Below are 27231 nucleotides of genomic sequence, written 5' to 3'. Positions count from 1 at the left end.
TGTGTGTGTGTGTGTGTGTGTATGTGTGTGTGTATGTGTAAGCCCTAAAATCGGGATCAAAGAACAAAATGATATTAGTAAAAATTGACATTAGGTGATTTTTACAATGTTTAATGTACATTTTGCATGTAATTAAAAAACCCATAAGTGCATGTCAGTGGACACAAATTAGGGCAAAATTATAACTGACATAAGCGGGTTATTATATGAATGTATAAAGTAAAAGGAGCAGGGTATCTTATATTTTCACTTACTGATTCCAGTAAAGTAACCGGCCCTGATGATATTTCAATTATAGTACTAAAAAAACTTCAACCAGAACTAGCACCCATACAAAACTGTTTAAACGCTGTCTTAAGGAGAATTGCTTCCCATCACCCTGGAAAATTTCATCAGTACGCCCTGTATTTAAGAATTCAGGTGATCGTTCATCCCCCTCTCAGTACAGGCTAATAAGTCTCCTGTACGTCATGAGTAAGTTGCTGGAATCTGTGTTAAATAGAGAAGTAATCAACCATCTCAGCAATAATAACCTTCTTAGTGACACACAATATGGTTTCCGTTCTGCTACATCTACAGCAGATGTGCTTACAGTTCTGTCTCATAGGATTAGTGAATCTCTCGACGGAGGCAACCTTTCTAGGGCAATTGCTCTTGACATATCAAAGGCCTTTGATAGGGTATGGCATAAAGGTTTACTTCACAAGATCTCCAGCTATGGTATAGCTGGAAATGTCTTCTCAATTATTAAATCATTTCTCTCTGATAGATTCATAAGAGTAGTAGTTGATGGGCAAAAATCAAAAGCTCAAAGTATTCTGAAGTATGCTGGAGTCGCTCAGGGGTCCATCCTGGGCCCAACTCTTTTCCTGATCTACTTTAATGATCTTCCAAATCACATCCTTACATCATTCGTAGACATTTATGCTGATGACACTACCATCTATTGTAGCACATCTAAGACCGTAAACGACCAAGTTCTCTCCGATTCTCTCTCCAAGCTTTTATCTTTACATCATCAACACTCTGATCCCCATCTGGCATCAATTGAAATGAATGGCTCTCTCGTCTTGGGGAGGCGTCATGTTTTGACAAGCTTCTGGGCTTAACCTTTACTCCTGATCTTAAATGGAATATGTACATCAAATCTGTTGCCAAGGCCACTGGGAAAATGGTGGGATCCTTCTATCGATCCAGTAGATATTTCACTGCTGATGCAATTCTCTATCTATATAAGAGCCAGGTACGTCCAAGGATGGAGTACTGCTGCCACATCTGGGCAGAAGCTGCTAGAAAGGTCTTGTCCTGCCTTGATAGAGTTCAAAATAGACTTCGTAGCCTCGTAGGAGATGTCCTTTTCTCTTCCCTGCAACCTCTATCTCACAGAAGCGAGTTTGTCTCTGCTTTATCCTTATTTTCATAGCAAGTGCTCGACTGAGTTTCAATCTTTTGTCCCTTCCCGCCAAACTTTCACAAGAAACACTCGTCTAGCTGAAAACACTATCAATAAATCTCCCCACTTTTTATCTGTGCCTAAATCTAAACATAGATTCCATGAACAAAGCTTCTCTCTTAGAACTGCACGCCTGTAGAATTGTCTTCCGCTTTTCTGTTTTCCAGCTGTCTATAATATGGTTTTCTTTAAGTCTAACGTAAACAATTTTTTGATGAACCGTTCCACTTAAGTTAACAAATTTACCGAATTTTCATTACTAACGATTACTATATTGCCCAATTTGACTACTGTACACTCTTTAACCCTTATCCTCAAGTGGTCTATGGGCCTTGATAAGTAGTGATTCCTATGTAAAAAAAAGTTAACCCAGGTTTCCTCTTGTCTCCGGATACAAGACCAGGCGCTTTTTGGATAATTCGTCACTGGTGTGAGGGAGATAACTTTATTTTACTAAGAATCCATTCATCTTTCTCATATGAGAATTTGGGCCGCTAACCAACACAATACATTTAATATCACAAAAGCATTAATAACAAAAAAGAAGGAATGTTATATGTAAATAAATTGATTTTTAATTTAATATAGAAATGGTTCGGTACTTGAGAGCAAATGGATAACATAAGATTACTAATACACACGCACGTTCACAGACACACACACACACACACGCGCGCGCACTCACACACACGCACACACACACGCACACACGCACATATATATTTATAAAAAAGATTTTAGTTATTTATACACAAAAAGACAAAATATACATTTATTAAAATCATTACAATGCCAGCAAAACAATTATATAGGCCATCCACAAAAAAACGCCACCCAAAGAAACAGAACAAACTACAGAGAATACGAAATCATTCTACTATTCCGCATTTCTAGTGAAACCGATATTATTCTAACATAGACATAGGTCTCGAAAGTGTTTAAATCATTAGGATATTAACCAAATCAACATACTGAAGATTTAGCACTTGTATAAGCCAACTTTCACCGCTAGACCATTCACAAAATTTCAAAAGGAACTCAACTATATCAGCTGTGTAATATAATCAATGTACATAACCCTAAAACGCGAAATAGAAATAGATATCCAACTATTAGTCATACACAGTGTGTTTAGTTGTCTCACAGTTCTTCAGTGTGGCTACATTAGAAAGTGCCTCAAGCTGAGACCTAACCGCCTGTACGACAGTTGATACTTCTAAGAACTTAGATATCATCTGTCAACTGTTGGGAGTTTAATGTTAAACATTGGCAAATTGCACAAGAGTTCCATTTATTTAGATAAAGATTTCACTTACCAGAGAGCTCAACTCACTAGACAAAAGTTGATGCGATTAGTAAGATGAAGAATAAAAAGACAGTTAAGAAAGAGGGAAAATTCCTAATAGACAGAAAAAAGAGAGAGCAATAAATGAGAGAGAGAGAGAGAGAGAGAGAGAGAGAGAGAGAGAGAGAGAGAGAGAGGAGACAGACACAGAGACAGAGAGAAATCAGAGGAACATAGATGAACAAAGAATAAATCAAGAGACTTCATAGAAAAGAAAAGAGACACCGAATAGTAAGAAGAACATCATATCAAAGAGTTCACTTTTCGGTAAAGTCTGCTTTTGCATTGTCTACTAATAAATAATAAGACATTGGGCATAGTTTTGATTTCTTTGGAGAAACCTTTGTCACACCAGTCAAAAGAAAATGCTAAAGTATTTGCGAACAAAGACATATGCTGTTAGGCAAATTTGATAAATTTTAGACACACAAGAAGATAAAACCTTATAACATGGCCTATAAGTCACGTGTCCTGGAAATTCAAAGTGCATATCTTAGAGAAACTTTTGCCAGATAAAGTTCACCCGAAGAATGCACACTAGGCCTTCATCAAGGCTCCCAGATGTTACTTGAATCTGTAGTACGCAGATTTCATAGTGTCTTTCAAGAGACAACTTGACATCAGTTTGATCTTAGCAATCAGTTCCTCTTTGATGAGGAAGATATTTTGGGTTTCGTTGGTGACTAGTCACTCCTTACGACACTAGTTTTACATTGGCTTGTTTCGATTTCGATCTATTGTACGATTTTGCACCTTCTCGGCAATTTTCGTTGTGTTCATAGAGTCAAAATTGCTTCCGATGAGTCTTCCTGCTAGCCACTGATTCAATATCTCCGTCATAATTTTCCGGCTTGCCTCTCACGGCATTCTAGGTATTCAAGCGGCAATGACCTAGAGCTGATAAATCAGATTTTTAAAAAATCCGACACGAATCATCACGAAACAGATAACTCTTGTCAAATATTCCAATGCTTTCCAGGTTTTTATGTTGTTTAACTCTCAAGCCCGTTAGTAATAGCTAGAAACACTAACTATTGCACTTTACCGATATTTAACCACTTTAAAGAGTTCTGAAATGAAAAACTCAACACACACATACACACACATGTGGGTAAAGGTAGTATAACATTGAGCGCAACAAACAGTGAAAGATAAATCGGGCAAAGGTGATAGGACAAAGAAGTTTATATAACAGGGGGGGGCGATAGAAAGCATAAATGGAAGGGACACTACCAAAAAAAATGAGGCAGAATAAATCTAAAATTATTCATAACCCCAGGATTATTGTAATTGTCTGTATTTTTGAGATGAGGTGTTTTCATTGATTGAGATTGTCGGACTGACTTCCTCATCTTGGTTGTTATCGTCACAACGTTTCGGCCGTTTTGCCTTTCGGCCTTCATCAGGTGTTTTGTATCAAACTGGGGAACCGTTTGTTAGGAGTCTCGAACCCAACCCTTTATTATTATTACGGAGGTACCGTGTTCTGAGCAAACCAAGCATAGAGCTGAATGCAATTTGGACACCTCTGATAGAGAGAGAAAACCTTGAATAACAACATAGGTTTAACATTAACAAAAACCAACTAAGAATTGTCCTAGTGACATATGACCAAGTGGTCCTAAACGTTGTAACAAAGTTTACAGTTACCCAAAGGTGCTGAGTTCAATCCTGAATGAAGGCAGTAAAAGTAACATTCAAAACAGAGAATCAGCAACTATGTCCCAGAGCCTAGCTGGAGTCCGAACACGGTACCCCCGTAATAATAATAAAGGGTTGAGTTCGAGACTCCTAATAAACGGTTCCCCAGTTCGATACAAAACGGCCGAAACGTTGTGACGATAACAACCAAGATGAGGAAGTCAGTCCGACAATCTCAACCCAGTAGTATTGCCTATTACTCTAGATCCTACATCGAACTGAATTGGAATTTACCTTCAATGAGGATTTCTTCAACCAATTTGGAATCTAATAACATAACCGCATTCTATTCAAGGAATACTATTCCACTCGGATACCAAAAAGAGGATTACTATTCCACTCGGATACCAAAATCTCATATCCTTTTTTGTTCCAACCCTTATTTTTTCTCTATGTCCCTTAAAAAGATTTAGTCTTTAATATATTTTCTATGTATGTGCTGAATAGCAAAATTATATCAAACCAGAACTAATATTTTGCTAATGATTTTCATATGAAAAGATGAGCCTACATCGAAAATCTATGGATTAAGGAAATTACTTTGAATTGTATTCTTTGTTCATATAATAAAATTTTGCTTTGAAAAACTATATTTTTCTGAATAAATGAATAAAAAACTATAAATTTTTAGTTGGCTCTATCTAGTATATTGAGAACTTTTTATTTGGTTGGAATTCTCTTTATTGCCCCCCTCCCCAAAATATTTAATAAGACTTAATATCACAGAATTCAATAATTTGTGCTCTTATTCATCTCATTATATATATATATATATATATATATATATATATATATATATATATATATATATATATATACTAGCATCCATACCCATCGTTGACTGGGTTCAAAAACAGCCTACAGAAAATGGACTCTGATTTATGAAAGTATGATAGGTTATGAAAAGGAAGAGTTGTAAAGAGATAGCTTCAACCAAAGCAAAATATGATGACAGTTAAAACATACTTATCAAAGTATTATTATGTACATCTATATAAAAAACACTTATATACGTTTTTTTTTTTTAATTTTTTATTTCCATACTTTGTAGAACAGGCGCGAAGGCAGACCCCACAATTTTAATGAACCACCGTTCTGCCAGATCAAATATATCCATTCCTGGGTCTCGATACATCTATCATTATATGAAATCAGTTTTTTTAAAATAGTCAACCATATAGGAGCCTATTCGTGACCAGACATTCAGCATTATATATATATATATATATATATATATATATATATATATATATATATATATTTCCACAGTTCGACAACGTGGTAGCTCACAAGACCAGAAGTCAAAAATTCGAATTTCGCCCTCATCAGATACATTCGAACTCGGGATTTGGAATTCGAGCCTCTTGCATGCGAGACGAGCACTTTACGAGCTGAGCAAACACACTACAGAGGCAAGAAAGCCTATTAACTGACACAAATCAAGCAAACCACGGCAAAATCCGACAGTGGATTGAACCTGCCTCGTAGCGAACAAGGGACATGGTCATCGCAACCAGCTATAACTCAAGCCGACGTCTCACAAGTAGAAATTTTATACTCGTAAAGACGATTTATTGTCACATTTTTTGCATCTACGCATCATTGTGCAATTATTATGCATCTTATGCATATTTATACAATTTTCATGCATCTAGGCATTATTGCACAAATTTTTTTCTAACTTATTATACAATTTTTTTATATATCTATGCATGATTGTGACATTTTATTGCATCTACTCTTTATTGTATAATTTTGTATGCATTTACGTATTTTTGTACGATTTTTATGCATCTACGCAGAATTGTACTATTTTGTGCACTTGCATAGTTTTGGACCATCTTTTTATGCATCGAAGCATTATTGTACCATTTTTACGCATCTAAGCATTATTATTAAATTGTTTATGCATATATGAATTATTATTCATTTTTGTATATATTTACGCGGTTTTGTACTATTTTTATGCATCTACGCATTATTATTCAATTTGTTATGCATATACGCATTATTGTACTATTTTTATGTAGGTACGCATTATTATACAATTTTCATGCGTCTAGACATTATTGTACTATTTTTGATGCATCTACGCATTATTATTCAATGTTTTATGCATTTACGCATCATTATTCAATTATTTTATGCACTTACGCGTTATTATTCAATTTTTTCATGCATTTACGCGTTATTGAACAATTATTTATGCAAGTACTCACTATTTTACAATTTTTATTTATTTACGCATTACTATTGTTTATGCGTCTTTGTTTTCTGTCACCATTTTTCATGCATGTGTTACTGAACAATTTGTTGCGTCTACGCATTATGATACAATTTTAAGTTATCTTTGATTTTTACTATTTTTTTAATTGATCTACGTATTATTGTAATATGTATTATGCATCTACGCATTACTGTACGATTTTTTATGCAGGTACGCATTATTTTAAAATTTTTATATGAATATACCCATTATTGTACCAATTTTTTGCATCTATGAATCATTGTAGTATATCTCATTCATCTACGCATTATTGTATCATTGTTATGCATGTACGGATTATAATATAAATTTTTATGCATCTACGCATTATTGTACCATTTTTAGTCTTTTACGCATTATTGTACTATTTTTTATGCATTTACGCATAATTTCACAATTTTTTATGCATTTACAAATTATTGAACCATTTTGTATGCATCTACGCATTACTGTACGATTTTTTTTTATTCGTCTACTCATTATTGTACAATTGTTTACGCATAATTGTACCATTTCTTATGCACCGACACATTATTGAACTATTTCTTTTATAAATCTAAGCGTTATTGGAACGTTTGTTATGCATGTACGAATTATAGTACAATTTTTATTGCACCATTTTGTATGCATCCCACGTATTATTATTTTTTATGCATCGGATCCTGAACAAAAGTGTGCGTTCTATCACAACCATTATCAATGGATCAGAGGTCATCTCGTCAGCTTCAGACAAGGCCAAACTATTTGCCAAGAACTTTGCAGCTATTTCTACCCTATGCGACAAAGGCCATCAACTCCCCATATTTCCTCCTATAACACAGAACACGCTAAGTAACATACAAATATCTGTGCATGAGGTCGCCAAGCTAATGAAGAACCTTGATTCCAGTAAAGCTAATGACCCTGACGGCATCACAATCATAGTGTTAAAAAAGCTTCAAACAGAACTTGCTCCCATACTTACGAAACTGTTTAAGCGTTGACTTAAGGAGAAGTGCTTTCCAACACCATGAAAAACCTCATCAGTATGCCCTGTATTTAAGAATTCAGGTGAAAAGTCATCTCCCTCTCAGTACAGACCAATAAGTCTCCTGTGTGTCATGAGTAAGTTGCTGGAATCCATATTAAATAGAGAAATAGTCAACCACCTCAGCAGAAATAACCTTCTTAGTGACACGCAATATGGTTTCCGTTCTGCAAGATCTATCGCAAATGTGCTAACGGTTATATCTCATAAGATTAGTGAATCTCTTGACAAAGGCTTCCTTTCTAGGACAATTGCTCTTGACATAACAAAGGCCTTCAACAAGGTATGGCATAAAGGCCTGCTTCACAAGATTTCCAGCTACGGTATAACTGGAAATGTTCTCTCTATCATTAAATAATTTCTCTCTGATAGGCTCATAAGAGTAGTGGTTGATGGACAAAAATCAGAGGCCTGCACTACTAATGCTGGAGTCCTTCAAGGGTCCATCCTGTGCCCAACTCTCTTCCTGATCTACATCAATGATTTCCCTAAACATACTTAAATCATTCGTTGACATCTATGCTGATGACACGACCATCTACGGCAACACATCAAAGGCTGTAAATGACAAAGTTCTCTCTGATTCTCTCTCCTCTGATCTCGACCGCGTGGTTCAGTGGGGGAAGATGTGGCTGGTTACCTTTAATGCATCCAAAACCAAACTCCTATCCTTACATCATCAACGCTCTGATCCCCATCTGGTATCAATTGAAATGGATGGCTCTCGTCTAAGAAAAGCTCCATGTTTTGACAAGCTTCTGGGCTTGACCTTCACTCCTGATCTGAAATGGAACACGTACATCAAGTCTGTTGTCAAGGTTGCTGGAAAGATGGTGGGATCCTTCTACCACTCCAGAAGATATCTCACTACTGATACAATTCTCTATCTATATAAAAGCCAATTACGTCCAAGGATGGAATACTGCTGCCATATCTGGGCAGGAGCTGCTAAAAACAGCCTATCCTGCCTTGACAGAGTACAAAATAGACTTTTTGGCTTAGTGGGGGATGCCCTTTTCTCTACCCTGCACCCTCTCTCCCACAGAAGAGACGTTGCGAGCCTATCTTTGTTTTATCGTTATTTCCATGGCAGGTGCTCGTCTGAACTCCAATCTCTGGTCCCCCCTCGCCAATCTTTTACGAAAAACACTCGTCTGGCTGAATCTACTGTCAAAACCTTTCCCCACTCTTTATCTATGCCTAAATCAAAACGTAGATTCCATGAACAAAGCTTCTTTCTTAGAACTGCACGCCTGTGGAACTCTGTTTCGTCTGCCTTCTTCCTACATGACTACAACCTGGATGCCTTCAAGTCCAACGTAAACAAATTCCTGATGAACCGCCCCCTTAAGTAGACACTTTATTAAATCTCCACACTAACGTACTGTACTTACAATAATCCTTAGCCCTGAGTGGCTTCCGGGCCTTGATAAGTGTTAACCACCTTGTAAAAAAATGCATCTACGCATTTTTATACTATTTTTATATGACTACGCGTTATTGTACTATTTTTTTTTATACAACTACGAATTATTATGCCAATTTTTATACGCCTACGCATTATTGTACTAGTTTTTTTTATACGTCTACGCATTATTGTGCAATTTTTATACTTATACGTATAATTGTTCCATTTTTAAAAAATCTACTCATTATTGTACCAGTTTAAATGCATCTACCCATTATTGTTCCATTTTTTATGAATCTTCGCAATATTGTACAATCTTTATGCATCTACGCATTTTTGTTCCATTTTTTATGCTGCTACGCATTATTATTCCATTTTTATGCATCTACGCATTATTGTTCCATTTTTATGTATCAACGCATTATTGTTCCATTTTAATGCATCTACGCATTATTGTTCCATTTTTATGCATTTACGCATTATTGTTCCATTTTTTTATGCTGCTACGCATTACTGTTCCATTTTAATGCATCTACGTATTATTGTTCCATTTTTTTATGCTGCTACGCATTACTGTTCCATTTTAATGCATCTACGCATTATTATTCCATTTTAATGCATCTACGCATTATTGTTCCATTTTTATGCATCTACGCATTATTGTTCTATTTTTATGCATTTACCCATTATTGTTCCATTTTTTTATGCTGCTACGCATTACTTTTCCATTTTAATGCATCTACGTATTATTGTTCCATTTTTTATGCTGCTACGCATTACTGTTCCATTTTAATGCATCTACGCATTATTATTCCATTTTAATGCATCTACGCATTATTGTTCCATTTTTATGCATCTACGCATTATTGTTCTATTTTTATGCATTTACCCATTATTGTTCCATTTTTTTATGCTGCTACGCATTACTTTTCCATTTTAATGCATCTACGTATTATTGTTCCATTTTTTATGCTGCTACGCATTACTGTTCTATTTTAATGCATCTACGCATTATTATTCCATTTTAATGCATCTACGCATTATTGTTCCATTTTTATGCATCTACGCATTATTGTTCTATTTTTATGCATTTACCCATTATTGTTCCATTTTTTTATGCTGCTACGCATTACTTTTCCATTTTAATGCATCTACGTATTATTGTTCCATTTTTTATGCTGCTACGCATTACTGTTCCATTTTTATGCATCTACGCATTATTGTTCTATTTTATGCATGTACGCATTAGTTCTATTTTAATGCGTCTACGCATTAATGTATGATTGTTTATTCATCTACTCAGTATTATACCATTTTTTAAAAAATGCATTTACGCGTTAATGTACAATTTTTCATGCACCTTCGCATTGTTTTACTATATTTTATGCATACACGTTATATTGTTCCATTATTTATGCACTTACGCATTATTGTACCATTGTTCATTCATCTATGTAATATTGTACCATTTCTTATGAATCTACCCATTATTGTGCCATTCTTTTCCGACATCTACGTATTTACATCTACAAAACCATTCCTTGAGGCTTGCATTTACGAATATCCGCGGGCTTAGAACTAATTTAGATTATGTGGAAACATTTCTCCTAGTAAACACCCCGGATATCTTAGAACAAAGTTAAACCAACCTACACTCCTCCATTCTCTCTAACCACTTTAACATACCTGATTATTCCCCACTCTGTCGTAAGGACTCAGACAAATATATGCACTGACTTTGAGTCTATATTCGTAACACCCAACCCTTGAATAGAGAAACAAAACTAGTATCAGATGACCAGGCCTTTATGTGCTTCAGATTTAAAATTCAACATAACCATAGCTACTTATTTTCCTCTGCCGCTTTCCATCGACTCAGGACTGTACCCTTATAAACAAAGTCTCTGGCAGCATAGATACATCACTCTCCCTCGATACCAATTTTATACTTTTACGCAATATTGTACAATTTTAATATACAAGTACGCATAATTGTACCATTCTTTTATGCATCTACGTATTACTGTGCGATTTTTCATGCATCTACGCATAAATTTAGTATTTCATATGCATATACGCATCATTTTTTCATTTTTATGCATTTCCGAATTATTGTACGATTTTGTATGCATTTATGCATTATTTTACCATTTAGATTTAGATGCATTTACGCATAATAGTTCTCTTTTTTGTGCATTCACCTATTATTGTAGCACCTGTCTCTTTTTTATATACGCATTTTTACCCGTTTTTTGAATCTACTTATTAATGAACAATTTTTTATGCGTCTACCAAATACCGTACAACCTTTCATATACCTACGAAATATTTTTTTATGCATCTACACGTTATTGTACTATTTTGTAGGCTTCTACCATTTTTTTAAACCATTTTTTATCTTTACACATTATTGTACCAGTTTTAATGAATAAAGCTTTGCACGTCTACATATTATTGTTCCCTTTTTTATGAATTTACACTCTATCGTACAATTGTTTTATGCATCTACCCATTATTTTGCCATTGTTTATGCATGTACGCATAATTTCTCCACTGTTTATGCATCTACTCATTATTGTGTGAATTATGCATTCATCTACGCACTAGTGTACTATTTTCTATGCATTTAAGCAATATTTTACTATTTTTTATGCATCTACGCATTATTGTTCTTTTTTTTTTATTAATCTACGCATTATTATCCAATTTCTTATGCACTAGCGCTTTATTACACTATTTTTAATGCATCTACGCATCAGTTTACATTTTTTATGCATCTACGAATTATTGTACCCTTTTTAGGCACTTACACATTACTGTAGTATTTTGTATGCGTCTACGCATTACTGTACTATTTATTATGAATCTACGCATTTTTTAATCATTTTTATACATATAAGCAGTATTGTACGTTGTTTTTCGGCATTTACACATTATTTTTACCATTTTTTATATGTATTTACGTATTTTTGTACTATATTTTATGCATCTGCGCATTATAGTACCAGTTTTTTTTATCTACGCAATACTGCACCATTTTTGTGCCTCTACGAACCATTGTACTATTTTTTTTAAATTTACGCATAATTGGATTATTATTTATGGAATTACATAATGTTTTACCTGTTTGTATGAATATACACATTATTGCAACTATTTGATATGTATCTACTGATCATGGTACAAATTGTGTATGCACCTACGCATTATTTTGTATGCATCTCAGTTATTATTATACTATTTATTTATGTATTTATGCATTACTGTACTATGTTTTTTTGCATGTACGAATTATTGTTCAATTTTATAAAATGCCTTTACGCGTTATTGTATTATTTTTTATTCATCTACGCATTATTGTACTGTTTCTACGCATCTACGCATTTTCGTACCAATTTTAATGCATCTACGCCGTATTAAACCATTTTTATGCATTTACCTATAGTTGCACCATTCTTATGCATCTACGCACTATTGTTCCAGGTTTTTATGCATCTATGCATTATTGTTCCATTTTTATGCACCTACGCATTATAATACAATTTTTGTGCGTCGACGCATTATTGTACTATATTTTTATGTATCTATGCATTATTTTCCCCTGTTTTATCAATCTACGCATTATTGTATAATTTTTCTGTGCATCTACGCATTAAACTGTCTCTCTATCGCACGATCATTTGGTCAGTTGGGCTGCTACGCTTAAGTTTGAAAGGAAATATTTTTTGATCTACCACGCATTAGTTTGAAATAGCGTTTCATGACACGTCTACGTATTGCTATTAGGTTGGTGCAATTTTTGACATGAAGTTGAACGTCCAAAAACAACATTATTTTTGCGCAAACTTAATATATCAGTTATTATGTCTGGTCGGACAATTTTTCGGCCTGTCAATTAGTAATGATTAAGTTTGAAATAGCATTTTCGTTGATAAACGCGCAGTTTAAATGGACACGCTTTGTTTCGCCTTTGAATCCAACATTTACGAGTATTTTATTTGACACTATTCTTGGATTCTGGCCGATTGAGCAATGTTGGTAAAATGGACGGGAAAACAAATGCGACGAATGCACAGATTTCTCGGCAGTGAAAGGCGATAAGAGGATCTGGAATAAATAAATAACCCGGCGAGTAAATAAGGCGTTCTTATCGATACGTTTCTATCGAGATTTAAGAAAGCTTCCCCATTTTTATTTAATTGTGTGTACGGCCTTAGAAGGACTTTATCAATTTATTTTTTTGTTGGATTTCGGAAAAAGAAAATTATGGTTAGAAAGTAGTAAAATACAGAAAAGGATAATGAACGAGTATCGAAGAAAAGATAAGGGGAGAAAACTCTTCTGATAAACCAAGAAAAAAACTTATGTGGACATTGGAGAAAGATTGGAGAAAAAGAGAGCAGCGACAGAAGAAAAAAAATATAAAAATATAAGATAAGAACACAATATAGCCGAAAAACATACCAGGAGCGTAATCTGAAAAATAAAATCATATCCCAGGGTCACCGTATCCCGGGATTTTAGTGCACTGGAAATCTGGGGAAACTTGTTATCACCTAGATTCCAGGGAGCACCACATGTTGCTGAAAGAGAGAAATCTTTGATTTTGACAAGTGTGAAAACTCCTAGTGAATACACATGATAATGATGAAAATAATAATACTAATAATAATAATAATAATATGATGATGATGATGATTTCGAAATGTACAGTAATTAGGTCATTAGTCTCAACTTGTTATAAATACGATGTTAGATACTTAGAAAGGGTTATAAAAATATTCATTTAAGATGATAATAGCATAAAAAACATTTACCTTTCAGTTGTAATGACGACACAAAGACAAACACTTACAAAATATAGATGGTGATTCTTTATTCATCATCCGGCCGATTGAGAACTCAGGAATTCAAGCTCGTATAGCCACATGGTCTCATCCATCTCTTTTCGCTAAGGGCATCAGCTTCACAAAGTCGCTGTTCGACTCCTGTCTCTAACTGACTCTGTTACTGTGACTGTGATTTTCTCTAACTTCGAATCCTTTCTCAATATATTGAGAATCTCCTTTCTTTATGACATCAGAGGTGTGGTAACCCAACGTTACTTTATCACGTTTCAATTTACCCGTGCCCTTTTCACATGTATCTAACACCTCTCATAAACAAAAGAAATCCGTAAATTAAATTATATCATTTAACCTACTTACATAACATTTTCAACTTTGTTATTGTCCATTCTTTTAACTGACATTTTTAATATCGAGTTATTTCTAAAATAATTGACAATCGCTCTATCTCTGACATAAATAATATTTTGTTATCTGCGAGAACAATGGCAATCGTTCTGCATTCCTAGGATATCAATATCTATTATCTTTTAACACTTGCCTACTGGGTTCGATTCTAGACTTTTCCTAATATTATTTTCAAACTTATCTAGTTTTGCTTTCTTACTTACTAACACACACACACACACACACACACACACACACACACACACACACACACACACACACACACACACACATATATATATACATATAAATATATATTTATATTTATACACGCACATGCCTTTCATTACAACGAGGACGACTATAGATACGATCGAACATTTTGTTTAAAAAAACAACATATTTTTCAAAGGCATTTCTAAAAACGTTTATACTTTTTGCATAAATTATATATATATATATATATATATCATTTAATTATTATAGTAAAAAAATAATTATATAAATATATATATATATATATATATATATATATATATATATATATATATATATATATATATATATATATATATATATATATATATATATATAGGGTGTCCCAAAAGAAACTGATGGTTAAAAAAAAATTCATAAGTTTTTTAATTTTTTATATTTTTATTTTATTTTTTTCAGATCATCTAGAGTAACCCTTCCAAGGTCGTCATGAGTAGTTACACTACCGACGAGCGGATATTTATCGCAGATTCGTATTTTCGATTTCATGAACAAGGGTCTGTATGTGTCCACTCTAAATCTGGCAGACCCCGTACGGCAAGAAGTGATGAGAATCGTCAGAGATTAGCAGAGAGAGTGTGGCCTAGAATCCATCCACATCAGTAAGAAGGAGATCAAGTCAAATTGGGGTCTCTCGATTAATGTGGTTTCAGCAGGACGGTACAACGGCTCATACGGCACGAGAAACATTAAATCTTCTCCAGGACATATTCGACAACTGAATAATTTCTCATGGCTGTTAGATAAATTGGCCACCACGCTCGCCAGATCTCACATGTGCTGATTTCTTCCTTTTCAAAGAGCGGGTATACGCAAACAAATCAGCCATAATAAATGCCCTTAAAAACAATGTAGATGAGGAAATTAGGGCCATAAGTCCTGAAACATAAAGAATTTTCATTATATTGTTTACTTAACAATTTCCCACATAAACGCATGGCAGCTATAATTACTATATTATTCATTAAAAATGATAGCCAATAAAAAATTGCACATTTAGCTGTGTCAGTCTCCATAAACGTATATTTACAGTACATTGGGAATGAGCAAAAGGTCGTAGATTGCTCAAAGTCTATCGTAGTTATTTAAACATTTAAAATGACTCATTTCCTTCACAAGAAGTTTTTCGCCCCCCCCCCATTCTAATTCATATTTTTTGGACGAATTCTTCTGTTGTCGTCATAATCATTTAACGAATGGAGTTTTTTTTTTTTATTGAGCTGCGTTCACAGACATAGAAAACGTCTTTCAAATGTTGTCGCCAATTCCGAAAGGCGGCACAGAGTACGATTGATATCTGCAACATCAAACGCAAAAAGTTTCTTTTTATTATTCTATATTTTCGAGACAGGTTATCTAAGCCAGTATGGCAAGTCGTTGTTAATTTGCATTGCGGTTTCAATTCAAGTTAACTACTTCACGGTGAATTCTGATTTTAGAGAAAAAAAGTTTCCTTTCGAATTAAAATGGAAACTGACCAATGAACGAAAGAAAAAAAACTATGTCAATAATTGCTACCTGAACTATAAAATTTTTGAGGCAGCTCATACTTTTTACCACATAATGATTCATAAAGTTAAGGCAAGCAACGAAATACTGTATTGCCAGTTCAAGTACGTTTCCCGAAATATCAATTCAAATTAATCATATCAAATTTATTATGAAAAACCTTTAAAAAAAAAACAAATACAAGAGATAGGACAACGAAAATTACTAAAAAATATTTTTTATAACATTTCTTTGTAGATATATAGATCATGTAGCTGAAGTTATGGGTTTACAACTGTTTTTTAGTTAAACTGCCAAATGTGAATGTAAGAGTTATTTTTCAAACCTTTTTCGTACGAAAAACAATCGCAGCTGAAACATGTATGCAGATATGTAGCCAATAATATTTGTATAAATAAAGCCAGTTATACAATAATGCAGATTTAAATTTGTAAAATGGTAGTGTAAAACAAAACACGAAAAAAGATAGGTAGATGTATACATCGACATACAGTCTGAATGTTTGTCGCTTTAAACTTGGCAGCTGTCTCACGGAGCAGAAACACGGACAGAACATGTTGCCATAGCGACTGTGGTACATCTTTTGTGAGTGTCCGCGAAAATTGTGACTTGGAGTTGGAGTGGAAACTCAACAAAAAAGTACATTTAACTTTTCGTTGATTATATTGTATGTGTTCTCCGCTGCTCAAGTGAGAACAGATTTAGTCTTTGAAGACGCTTTTTATGCGGTTGTCATCCGTTGAACACGCTGTCGTGTGATATCTTTGTAAAGATAAGGATTTGTTACCTGGATAGAATTCTTAAGAATTGGTTGTATTAAATTATGTATAGGGGACGGGCATTGTCTGCTGATAAGTTAAGAAAAGAATTTCCGTTTCAGATAGAGAACCCATCAGATTAATTCCTTTAGAGATCAATGAACTCTTAGGAAGTTCACTGCGTACGCCGCTATCTTAAAAGATAGCATAATCGGACCATTTTGATTTAAGAATGGTGCTGGAGAAGCTTGCTGGAAGATAAATAGAAAAAAGATCTGGTAATCTTGTAACATTATAGAAAAGGATGAACTAAATTAGTCACTATCATAAGTGATGTTTATATCGAAATCTAAGCAGCAAGAATAGACGTGTCTGATCTAGAGTCGGCGGAAACAATACGCAAATAACAATTTGACATTTAATACTTATTTATTATCAGAATAAATTTGTATCTAGAAAAGATGGCGTGGAACGCGGCGCCTGCTGATCAGTCAACCATGAAAGCGAAGATCAAGTCATTCCAATAGTAATGTTAACTGCGTGAGGAGTTACCTCCTCTTGTTGAAATCCTTGCTACTTTTTTAGCATGCCAGGACAAGCAGCAAGTTTCCTTCAGAATTTGATAAACATCATTATGCAAAGATCTTTATTGACCACCACTAAATGTCTTCTCAACATCGTTTCTATGGAGGTGACAATGGCTAAGTGGTTAACGACACCCACTGACGACCTAGGTGCGTCAAGTTCGAATCCAATTAGTTCCACAGAAACACTGTTACTTAGGGATGTTCACAACATTCACGTGTAAGTGCCTGATGTCCTTCTAGAAAGATATCGCGAAAACGAATGTCAATAATAATCATCTATTTCATTAGAAATGAAATTTAACAACAACAGAAACAACAGCATTGTCAACTCAAAACGGTATGATTATAACTGGGGCTGTGACAACAGAATATTCTTTTCGTTGCTTTGACTGTCAAGTATATATCCGACAGAGTAAGACACACGTAATCAACTGAGAACCACATCCGTCTATATAAAAACATAAGATATTAACGGATATATACGCAACAACGAGAAGAATATGCTGTTGTCACAGCCTTAATTATAACATATTCTGAGATGATAACTGACAGTGTATCTGAAGGAATCTATCTGCTATTTGATATCTGCAAAACAGAAAGATGTCAAGTGATAGAGAGACGTGGGCTTCATCATTAAACCATACATTCCGGAGAAAATCTGGTTGTGATGATGCCATTTTCTTTAATAATTTTAAAACGTTATTCTATTTATTATAAGTATTGTAAAGTACGGAATGATACCATTTATACGGGCGGAGTTATTAACAGCCAAATATGTCATGGTACAACACATGGTGATTTCCTAGAAATCGACCATACTTAGAATTAGCTTATAGTAGTTTAACTAAAAAATAATCCTCAATTCATAACTTCAGCTATTTAATCTATATATTAACACATGCTATTCAAATATTTGAAAGTAATTTTCGTTGTCTGATCTGTTGTATTTGTTTATATTTCAAGGTATGTCTAATCAACCCGAACCCATCATTGGACGAGTACACCTACTAGCAAGGATTATACAGGGTGACCCCCCCAAAATAGAAGCTAAATGGAGGCCATCTAGAACATATGCTGTAGAACGGAGAAAAAAGGCCAAAGACCCTTGTGTTTTGATGTGATATTTTGAATATAATAAACTAGTTATGACCAAAGTTTCATTTCATTCGGACAAAACACTAAGAAACGGAGCGTAATTAGAGTTTGGCCTGGTTTTTTTTAGGTCACTCTGTATTTGATTCGTTTTGTTCTTCTACTATTAGACTCTATCACAAGAGTACGAAGATATTTCTGGCGTTTCAATTGTTTAATGTGCAACAAAGCTAGCAGAAAAATTACTGAACGAATATTTTGCAGAAAAAATTTAAGAAAAAAAAAAAAAACGTCGAAAAGGTGTTTCAGGCAAAACCGGAAATGACATTCTAAGCAGCGGAAGTTATATTGTCTGCAACTGTTTCATTTGATTTGTGTGTTTTTTCTTCGTCCTGATAAAATACAAATTGTTCTTTGCCTGCGAGAATTGCAATTACAGTCGCTACAAATAGCGTCGACAGTTGAAATATGCAACGAATATTTTCAACGAATGGAAACTGGAACAAATTATTTTTTTATCTATTCGGAAATTGCCTGTTCAAAAGATGCGCCACTTTCTTTGCCGCAGAGTAATATAGCGTAATTTACATTTTATCAACCATTATATTAATCGTTTTTAAGTTACGTATCCATCCATCAATATCACTCTGTTCATATCTGTATTCAAAAATTTTAATTATAAGTGGACACATGTTTTGTCGTTTACGACTCATCAGCATGGTGGAACCTAGTGAGATTCGAAACCAGGACCCCAAGGCCTGAAGCTTGAAGTTTTACCACTGAGCTAACTCTAGCTAGTGTAGCGTTTATAGTTGGAGTGCTAATTTTTTTGGTTTTGATTCTAGCTGATTCTGATATATATATATATATATATATATATATATATATATATATATATATATATATATATATATATATATATATATATATATATATATATTCTGCGTGAGAAATGCTTTCAAAACCTAAGCGATATCAAAAACGCCTTCAGCGAATTCCTCGTCACCAGAATGCAAGATTTTTACGTTACTGACATAAATACACTTGTTTTGTGTTAATTCTGATGATGTTTATTTCGCTCAATAAATTTCTGTTTGATCCGAGATATGTTCATCTGAATTTAAAAGTTAAACACCGCAATAACATTCTTGTCAACCTGATAGTAAACAACGACGAAAGTAAAAAGAGAGAGAAATTGATAGAGAAAGTAACCCCAGGACATATTCGCCTTCATCATGTAATCTCCTCGTCAGTATTGAAAGTAAGGGAAGAAGAAGGGTTTTATTACCTTAGACCATTAATATTCAGAGAGAGAGAGAGAAAGAAAGACAGAAGGGAGAGCGATAGACAATGTATAAATTAAGAACCGGCGAGGGAGAGATCAAACAACATACAACGAGTTAGCATGACAGCAATAGACAGAAACTTAGTAACTTGATGGAACTTGATGAGTTAATTGCAAATCCCAGGTGATTTTTAACTTATAACTCAATCCCAAAACAAAAAAAAACAAAACTATTATTTAACTTGCTTTACTTGATTAACATATAGAAGAAAACATCTTAGTCAAGCAAGCGTTTATTCACTCAGCTTTAGTATAATAATAGATAATAGATACTATTTGAGAATTATACTGACAAAAATTCTATTTCAAAGTTAAACGCATCAGACCAATGAAAATGTTTGTGGAAGCTTTAAGGTCACCCAGAACAAACAGCATCAGCGCGTAAATGACCGCAAAATTCTTTGGTCTTTTGATTAAGAGCAAAGTGTAATATCTGTTCTGATATTACTCAATATCTGTTTTGAAAGAAAAGTCCTAGACTGAAGCAATTAAAAAAATTTCCCAATCCAGAATGCCTCGATTTGCGGAGCTGGATTTTTCTTACCTTACAAACTGAACCTGTGTCGAACTCAACTTTCGCTAGGTGGCAAGTAAATAGGGATTACAACAGACTCGACTTGATTTAAACTCGGCATGGTTGATTTCGAATTGGGCAGTGCTATCCATTAAACCATGCATGCCCTCCGCGGAACAATAGAGATCCACCGTGAAATTTCCTCCAGTCTTGTTATTTTTCGATGAGTACACAATGAAGGAAACATGAAGCTAAAATATTGCGTTTATTTATTTTTGTGACTAAAATATACTGAGAAACGCGAAGACTCTTTGAATTCTTCAGAAAATGCTGGGAAATGACAAAATAGAATAACAACAAAAAAGTTGCCATTTCACAGAATTTGATTTGTTTTTTTTTTTCTTCTTCCAGAAATTTGATCAGAAATATTCTTCTCGCTCTTCGATTTCGATCGATCGAGGAAACTGGAAAAAACTCAACCAATAAACAATACTCGGAGGCTTAAGATGCGTCCATTCAATCATAGTATTTATGATCAAAATGTTATTAAAACTTAAGCATGACAAATCAAAGGAAATGCTATTTCAAATTTAAGATTGGAAGACTATAATAAATTGTATTTGAAACAAATATGACAGACTAAAGAAGATGCAAGCATGAGAGTCTAAAGGAAATGCTATTTCAAATTTAAGATTGGAAGACTATAATAAATTGTATTTGAAACAAATATGACAGACTAAAGAAGATGCAAGCATGAGAGTCTAAAGGAAATGCTATTTCAAATTAAAGATTGACAGACTAAAATAAAATTCTATTTGAAATAAATATGATAGACTAAATAAAATGCTATTTCATACTTAAGCTTGACAAGCTATAAGAAATATTATTTGAAAAAAGCATGGCAAACCAAAAACTATGCTATTTAAACTAAACTGCCACTGACCAAAGGAAATGTAATTCGATTTTAAGCACGAAAAGTCAGAAGAAATGTTATTTATAAATGAAGCTTTAGACACCAAAGGGAATGCTAATTCAAAGGTAAGCATTACAAACCAAAATACTGTAGATCCCTAAATGCCGAAAAGCCTGCTACTCTAATAGTTTTCCCACGAACTGCTAGATTTTTTAATGCCTCTCTGTTTCCTGCTTTCTTGACCGTATTAATATGCAGGAATTTAAATGTAATGTAAACAGATATCTCGCTGTTCAACTCTCTACATAGTGCTCCTGTAGACATGGTCCGAAATAGTAGACCCCCCATCAAAGTGACAATATACCTTGTTTGAGATGAACCAGAGGAACAAAAAAAAAACATAATATTTAAAACTTAATCATGACAGGCCAAAGAAAATGCTATTATAAATTAAAACTTAGTATAAGGAGCTTGGATGTTTTGGAGGCAGAACGATACTAATCCTAATCTTAAGTTTTTTAGATCAAGTTTTGAAATTCAGGTATGAAATACTTCACATCTCACAATATTATGAGGTTTGAAAATAAACAAAAGGGATTTATGAGCTAGTTAGATGAGCAGAAAAATATAATTGAATAGCAAAAAGAAAATAACTAAAACAACTAAGTAGGGAGAATATGAAAAATAAAATATCAGAGCGATTTTGGGGACTAAAACGTAAACACGTGTCTTTAGTGCTAACTATAATTGGTGGTAGAAGGAGGCGACTCAGGACCACGCAGTGCCATGAAGACTATGAGAAAACTTTTGTTGCGTTATTGAATGTATATATAATTTTCTAGATTGCACGTTTCAAATGTTTGCTAAATTATATATACACCTGACAATTCTTTTCTTGTTATTCTCGAAATCAACAGAGAGACGAATTTAACAACATATAAGTTTTATTTACAATTAAACTTTTGCCAATTGACAAAGAGTCCGTAGGGGGTTGTTTGTATGCGTGATGCGACGACGGAGAAGTGTCAATCACGTTGAAAAACTGTCAGTTTGATGTATTCTCTCTCTCTCTCTGTTGTTTATATTAACTCTTATATAGACATGAATCCATATTCCTGAAATGTAAATATCAACTTATTGTATTCTTCTTTTTTATTTTGCGTTGCGCAACTCATAACCTCCCAACCTGGAATGTAACCTTTCTTTGTTTTGGGTGATAATTACAATTCCAGTAAGTATGAAAGTCAAAAATCCATCTGTGATGTACGTGTGAGCACACCTCCGCTTACATCGGCATCGCCCTGGCTCCATATTCAACATTTGTAACATGAAAACAATATGAGCGATAAAAGTTACTTTTGTATTTTATCAAATCTTCTATAGAAAGCCTGAACACAAGTGAAAGATACCATAAAAGTGAAGAGAATTCCCCAACGAAAGAGCAAGTGTTTCTATATTTCCTCTTATATAACGTGGCCAGCAATGAAATGGAGATAACTGTGATACATTGACAGCCCAATGGACGGACAGCGTTTCTTTTTAAAGTTGGATATCAGTATATATATATATATATATATATATATATATATATATATATATATATATATGATTAGTTTTTTTGGAAAAATAATTCCAGCAGAGTGCTCAATTAAAAGGAAAATCCAAATTTTAAGAGCGTATTTATATTATCTGTACACAATATATATATATATATATATATATATATATATATATATATATATATATATATATATATATATAGTACAAAACTTTGTTGAAATTCAAAGGTTTACATTTTTTCTTTTTTATAACTTTTATGTATTTCATCTTGGACTTCTTCATTACAGCCGTTTCGTTAATGGGATGGCAATTTTATGATTTTATGTGTTCATAAAAATCTCCTTTTCCTCAACAACTCGCCAGATGTTATTTACATTCGTTGCTACTAACAAAACGTTAATTTTGTACATGATACTCTTGGTGTTTTCGAGGGCGGAAAAGAAATTCCATCCCCACGTTGTTACAAGTCGGACAACTTGGCTATATTATATATATATATATATATATATATATATATATATATTTAAAATATCCGAAGGTATGAATTTAAAATGGAAAGGGAGAAACAAATTACTCCACGATTCGTCTATTCAGTGGGTTTTATTTCAACGACAGTTTTCAAATATGAAGTATACCTCATCAGCTTCCAGTTAGTGTCAGGTATTCAGTATAGAAATATGGATCGTTTTGTTACCTTCAATGCGTATTCTATCCTGATGACATGACATTATTTGGATACCGAAGTATAATACCCCCACAATAAAAACAGCTTACAACTAATTTACGAATGGAATAACTACAGAAATAAGGTGACAAAGTGATCCATATTTCTATCCTGAATACCCGACACTAATTGGAAGTTTAATGGATATACTTTCTTCTATTCCATTTTTAATTCACACACACACACACACACACACACACACACACACACACACACACACACACACACACACACACACACACACACACACACACACACACATATATATATATGGCAGGCATTTTGACTGTATTTACTCACTTGAATTTATCAAAAAGCTGCAAAAATGCGCGGTAAGATCTATGAAAATCAGTACAACAGTTTGTAAAAGAGACAGGCGCAAAAGCGACATTCATGAAGAAACCATTGAATCAGGATCGTCACTGCACCTCTTACAAGAGTTACTAGGGCTAACTGCTCGTCTCCCATGGCCTTACGAAAAATAATAATTTCCTAACAAGGTCAATACTCAGTCCAAAAGCAGTTTAACAACGCACAAAATTACATGTGGCTAGCTCATAGTCCGGTGCGTTATTAAGTTCACTGAAATTGTAATGGTGTTTGCATGTGTTTCTATCAAAAACTACGTAATTTTGTCCACTCCCATCTACTGTAAAGTGCTGGGTGCTCTGGCATTTCTCGAAGGTAGCGTGCTTTAGGTTTAAATCTCATTTGCATACCGTGATGGAGGCTCAAAACAGCTGTTTCAAGTGAGCTGTATGTATTCGGCAACTTCCGAAAGATACACTTTTTATTATTAATTATTATTATTTAATCAATTATTGACTAAAAAAGAATTTTTACATTAAAAATTGTCAAATTGTGGTCAAACATTATGTAGTTAACGCGTATGTGAGTGTGTGTGTGTGTTTGTATGCGTAAGAGCAAGAGAGAGAAAAAGAGAGAAAGAGAGGAAGGCGTAGACAGACACGTTTTAGCAGTGTAAGCTAGAAATATTGCAAGGCGATATTTCGAAATCGTTGTCGAAATAAAATGAAAAATCCCCAATTTGAAAAAGATAAAGATAAAGAACTAAAAATGTAAATGATTTTCATGGAGTCATAGATGATATTGGTTTCCATGCAGCACGATAAAAGACGTTCTTATCTTGAAACGCGCATAATTTTTGAGAAAGATGCCAGAACGTATTTAACATTAAACAATTCTGTATTTGTATCTTTTTTAACTTGAAACTCGTCAATTATCAAGGCCAGGGGGCCACTCAAGGATAATGGTTAATAAGTGTTAGGCAGTTGGTGAGAAAGCCTAATGATGATCAGTAATGGTGGAACTTTGGTTAGGCTATGTTATTTAAGAGGAGAGGGTCAACACAAACTTATTTACATTGGACTTGAAAATGACAAAGTTATACTCACCTAGGGAGCAGCTCTACGATATCTTGTTTCACAGACGGACAGCTAGAAGAAAAGAAACTCTGCTCATTTTTTTTTTACATAGGAGTCGCCACTTATCAAAGCCCGGAGGCCACTCACGGAAAAGGGTTAATTAGTGTAGAGTAGTCAATGAGACAATATCGTAGTAATCGTCAATAGTGGAAATTTGGTGAATTGGATTACTTCAGGGGAACCGCTCATAAAGAACTTGTTTACGTTGGACTTGAAGACGGCCATATTGTAGACAGCTGGAAAGCAGGCAAACAGAACGGAATTCCTCAGGCGAGCAGTTCTAGAAAAGAAGTTTTGTTCATGGAATCTACGTTTAGGTTTACGCACAGATGAAGTGGGGGGAATGATTGATAGTGGCTTCAGATAAACGAATGTTTTGTGAAAGTTTGGCGAGGGGAACCATATATTGGAGCTCAGACGAGCACTTGCACTGAAAATAACGATTAAGTAGAAACAGGCTCACAACGTCTCTTCTGTGGGAAGTGGGTTGCAGGGAATAAAAAAGGGCATCCTCCACTAGGCTACGAAATCTATTTTGAACTCTGTCAAGGCAGGATAAGTGCTTCTAGCAGCTCCTGCCCAGATGTGGCAACAATACTTCATCCTTGGACTACCTGGTTCTTATACAGGTAGAGAATTGCATTAGCAGTAAGATATCTACTGGAGCGGTAGAACGATCTCACCATTTTTCCAGCGACCATCAAATCTGATGTACGTGTTCCATTTCAGATCAGAAGCGTGTAAAAACATTGAGCCTTCCCAAGAGAAGAGCCATTTATTTTTATTGACGCAAGACGAGGATAAGAGAGTTGATGATGTAAAGAAGGAGCTTGGTTTAGATTAATCAAAATTAACCCGCCACCTCTTTCCCATTATACCATGTGCTCAAGATCAGAATAGAGAAAATCAGAGAGAACTTTGTCATTTTCTGAAGTGTGGCCATAGATGGTAGTGCCGTCATTATAAATGTCTACAAATAACTTTAGAATGTGGTTTGGGAGATCATTGATGTAGATCAGGAAGAGAATTGGACACAGGATAAACCCTCGAGGGACCTCAATATTAATACTGTGAGCTTCTAATTTCTGTCCATCAACCACTCCTCTTATGAAACTGTCGGAGAGAAATGATTTGAAATTCACGTTAACTCCTTGGCACGGATAGAGAGTAAGAGAAATTGTAGACCGTTGTTGTAGATAAATGAGTATTTGTGCCAAACGTTTTACAGGTGGGGCATGGATTGGAGATCAGTCGGCACCTACCATGAAAGTAACGATTGAGCAAAGATGGACTAGTAACGTCTTTTCTGTGAAAAACAGGCAAGAGGGAGGCGAAAAGATCCTCGATAACTAAATTCCTAAGAAGGTTTTGTACCATGTCAATGCAGGAAATGGCAAAGCACGGATAGAGAGCAAGAAAAATTGTTAACGGTTCTTGTCGCCTGCTTTATGGAAACATTTATCGATGGATTTGATAGCCACTCACAAATCAGGTTTTACACTTTTCAGAATGGTTACCTTTTTTATCTTTTTTTTAACCAAATCTATAAAGTCCAGACTTTACAAGTATTTTATTCACAAAGAGTTTATTCATACATTTCCCTCCATGCTAATGTAACAGCGTGGATGCCCGGATATAAATGAATGGGAAGTGACGTCACCGGTGCGGGGGAAAAAGGACTATAAAAACAGAACGATCACGAGGGAGAGATAACGTTCGAGATCTCGAGAGAGATGTGGAAAGCGTTCTAGATCACATGGAAGACGTCACGGTTGTATCAAATGAGGAAATAAATGTCGTTCTACAAAGAGCAAGCGAGTTGAAGTGATTTCCTATTCTATGTCTTGGTCTCTTTTGCGATTGAAACTGGACATACACATACGTGCTGGTTGACGGACAATGTTATATAAATATCGTCATCGTCGTCGTCGTCGTGTCCGAATATCATAGTTCCCAAGTCCAATAATACAGAAAAGAAGCAGAAGAGAAAGCTTTGAGTTTCGTAAGAATTTTAATCATTATCAGGATGGTGAATCCTTTTGTGGCTAGAAAAAAACAAATTTGGGCTCTGACT

This window comes from Euprymna scolopes, chromosome 8 (assembly GCF_053919585.1).
Source record: "Euprymna scolopes isolate OS-2025 chromosome 8, ASM5391958v1, whole genome shotgun sequence".
Lineage (NCBI taxonomy): Eukaryota > Metazoa > Mollusca > Cephalopoda > Sepiida > Sepiolidae > Euprymna > Euprymna scolopes.
This window is presented reverse-complemented; position numbering follows the sequence as displayed.